At 30.1% G+C, this 4,049-nt stretch overlaps 1 long non-coding RNA gene across 1 annotated transcript; it reads left to right on the top strand.

Annotated features, from left to right (window-relative positions):
• The first annotated feature begins 2,228 nt into the window (after window positions 1-2,228).
• Window positions 2,229-3,233, top strand: LOC111632928. The gene is made up of 3 exons (XR_002757960.1): window positions 2,229-2,298; window positions 2,378-2,467; window positions 2,633-3,233. It is a non-coding gene; the product is annotated as an uncharacterized LOC111632928 (long non-coding RNA).
• The last annotated feature ends 816 nt before the right edge of the window (window positions 3,234-4,049 follow it).

The raw sequence follows: 4,049 nt of genomic DNA, 5'->3' as shown, positions 1-4,049 counted from the left end.
AAGTGTTGAGTAACAAAGGAAGTGTTAATATAAAGCGGCATGCAAGATTTACAAGATGCAAGATATGGGGTTTAAAGTGGTTGACTTCGAAGATGTGTAACAATGGAAGTGTTAACAGTGGAAGTGTTAAGAATGGAAATGTTAACAATGGAAGTGTTGAGTAACAAAGGAAGTGTTAATATAAAGCGGCATGCAAGATTTACAGGCGGTTTTTTTGCGTTTTTGCGGGTCCTTGCAGCTAGATTCTAGATTACTTAGAAAAACAGTCTTTTATATATAAAAACAACTATATTACATACAAATAAAAACCCAGCGAAGCGGGTTCTTGAAGCTATTATCAAATATATATTGTAAATAAACATGGCATTTGTTTATGCAATAAATATTTTTTCTCAAATAAAAAATATACACATATTTTTTATGCGGTTGAAAGAGTTATTTTCAGATTCAACGGAATGCTGAACACTATAAAGGTTCAGAACCGCTACCCTGGAAGGTCTTTCAACTCCCAAATAAAAACGTTCTCTCAGTCGCCATATTCTCTACAGAAGAGAAAATCTTTTACCAACGTTAAATATGATTTTTTTTTCTTTTTTTTTTTTCTTTTTTTTTCTTAAAGCAAAATATGAAAACTAACCTGCGAGTAGAGTAGAGCTATAATCTCTAATATTTCAGACTATACAATATAAAAGCCATTAGGTCTTCAATAGAAATCGTGTTAATCACGTTCTACCTTTTGAATGCATAACTTGTAGTTAAACTTCCGAGTAAATAACACTAATAACTGGTCACAGCTCAACTCAACATTAACTCTGGGTACAGTTAGACCCAAAATAGACACTTGCTATTAACATTTTTATACACACGTTGTTTAACAATGTTGGCTTTGTTTTGAGTGTAAGAATCGTTATATATAACTAATTGACTGGTAACTGAAGTCAAACAGCTAGAAACATTGAGCATGTATAAAATGTATTTCACTAACTTATATTAGATTGTCAATAGAACACTGGGAATTGCTGACAGGTGTTTTTTACAAAGACATATTACAGACTATGTGAAGGACACAATGTGTAACATGTCTGCTAGCAGCAAGGCTTTGTAGAAAGTGGGATTCATAAGTATAATACTAGATATAAATCAAATGGAGTGAGTAAATTTTAATCGTGGTTAAAGCAGTGAATACATTAAACTTATATTTGTAATGTACAGTATGTTTAATATAATATAAAATTGCTATTAATTCATAAATTGAAATACTGAATTCAAGAATTTATATACAAATCAAACAATCGTCTTTAATATTATTAATTTCAATCTTTCTAGCTTTACGGAAAATTCATCGAAATTGATAAATTGTGTTCTGCTGATTTACCGTTAGAAACCAAAATGAAGGTAATTCAAATAAATTCAAATTTTTTCGATTGTTCTATAAATTTAATACATTAAAAAACCATTTTATTTCTTTAAAAAGATGCTGAATTTCATGAAAAGATACGGTAAAACTCCATTTGGAATAAGCATCGGCGGATTCTTTTATGTTAAAAAGAACTCGCGTCTTGCATTTTCCATTGTTTTGATAACTTTCGTGGTGTTATTTACGATTTTAAGTTTTCAACTATCACGGTTCTCATCTTCGGTAAGTTAGATTTAAACCTATCTCTTCTTTTTAACTAGATTTAGAAACATTCTTGAAAAAGTAATATTGAAACTTTTATTAATTAAAATGGGATGTTTATAACCTATTTACGAACAATAAAGTAATAATTTATTCCAAGTGTTTTAAGATGAAAAACGGATGAAAAGATGAAATTTTTTCCAACATAANCTGGTAACTAAAGTCAAACAGCTAGAAACATTGAGCATGTATAAAATGTATTTCACTAACTTATATTAGATTGTCAATAGAACACTGGGAATTGCTGACAGGTGTTTTTTACAAAGACATATTACAGACTATGTGAAGGACACAATGTGTAACATGTCTGCTAGCAGCAAGGCTTTGTAGAAAGTGGGATTCATAAGTATAATACTAGATATAAATCAAATGGGGTGAGTAAATTTTAATCGTGGTTAAAGCAGTGAATACATTAAACTTATATTTGTAATGTACAGTATGTTTAATATAATATAAAATTGCTATTAATTCATAAATTGAAATACTGAATTCAAGAATTTATATACAAATCAAACAATCGTCTTTAATATTATTAATTTCAATCTTTCTAGCTTTACGGAAAATTCATCGAAATTGATAAATTGTGTTCTGCTGATTTACCGTTAGAAACCAAAATGAAGGTAATTCAAATAAATTCAAATTTTTTCGATTGTTCTATATATTTAATACATTAAAAAGCCATTTTATTTCTTTAAAAAGATGCTGAATTTCATGAAAAGATACGGTAAAACTCCATTTGGAATAAGCGTTGGCGGATTCTTTTATGTTAAAAAGAACTTCTTAATTCGAGTAAGTTCATTCAATATATTCTTCAACTCATTATTAAACTTCATGTTACAAATATTATTTATAACTAACTACATCTATGCAAATATATTTATAAGTCATTCTTAAAAATGAATAAATACAGAAATTTGTTGATGTATATAATAATTTTTATATGTTATTTTACAGTGTATTAGTGCCTTGTATTCAGCGCTCTCTGTCTTGACTGAACTTCTAATTGCAAAGAAGCCATCTTCTTGTAAAATTAAGATTGGAGACTTAATACAATAACGAAGTTTTGTCTCACAGGCTGACTGGACACTGACGTAAAAGCTTGAATGTAAGCAGACTTAATACAGAAAAATGAAACATTGCATTCGAAAAACGACGACCAGTGTAGACTTGAGAACATCTAAAATCTCGAAAAGTCAACGTGTAACGAAACGTCAAAATTTAACGCTTGACTCTCTCGGAGATTAACACATTTTTTCCTCATTTAATTTAATTTAAATGTTAGCTGTCTAATTTTTTAAAAATTTATTATATCGCTTTGTTCTGATTAAATTTAGATTCGTCTGCCACAAATGTAAAACGTTGTCTCAGAATGAAGCGGAAGAAATTTCGAATGACCCGGCAGAACAATTGAATATACCGAATATTAAAACTGAAAAACAAACTGATGTCAAAGAAAGTTTTCAGTTTGTTCTTTAAACTACAAATTTTCTCTAATCATTGTAATTACGTTATAATAGAGGATATGATTTGAATTGTCAAATCTACCAAATTAAAGACGAACTAATGTAATGTAATTTTTAGAAATGTAATGTCTAGTGAAACTAGTAATAATTAGATTTGATTAGTTTATTTGGTTACGGCAAACAGACATGTGAACGATATGCCAAGGGGATGCCTCCCGGGAGGACTTTAAATGGGTATGCAGGTACTCATATTCAGTTGTTACAAATATGAAGAAAACCTAGAAAACTCCACATGGCCAGCCCGTTAAAGAGACTCGAATCAACGTCTCCTAAAGACTAAAGAGAATTGGATGGTCAGGGTCGAGTTATAAACTCAGTAACGTATCCGTATGACCGTACCGTATTCCGTAAGAAGAGTTTGGATCGATCGAACTTTTAATGTAGGGATACGGACAGTGATGATATTGAGCGGGTTCGCACAGGTTCGGCCGAACCCGTTGTTAACATTTTCAAAGTTTTCCGAACCTTGTTAAACACATGTAACATTTCTCAATGGTTTTGATTCTTTTAAAAACATATTAAAATATACGTATTATACTCTGTAACACTACTAAACTAGAGCCTTCCGATGCACCATTTGAGCGAAAAAAAAATTAAGGAAAAATTTTCTGTTATCGAACCCTTTGTTAAATATTTCGAATATCACCACTGGATACGGAGAATTGACCAATGTCTAAGTCTCCATCAGTCGATATACAATCGGAAGTTGTGCCGGAAACAACCGACGAAACTTTGACAAATTGATTAAATTAAAACGTAACTTTTGATCGACAATGCTGCTTCTGAATAATATAAAATTTTAAGATAAGAATTACTTTATAATATAAAAAAATAGAAAAATAATAAAA

Source organism: Centruroides sculpturatus, unplaced genomic scaffold (assembly GCF_000671375.1).
Source record: "Centruroides sculpturatus isolate CEXI.00-Female unplaced genomic scaffold, Cexi_2.0 scaffold292, whole genome shotgun sequence".
NCBI lineage: Eukaryota > Metazoa > Arthropoda > Arachnida > Scorpiones > Buthidae > Centruroides > Centruroides sculpturatus.
This window is presented reverse-complemented; position numbering and strand designations above follow the sequence as displayed.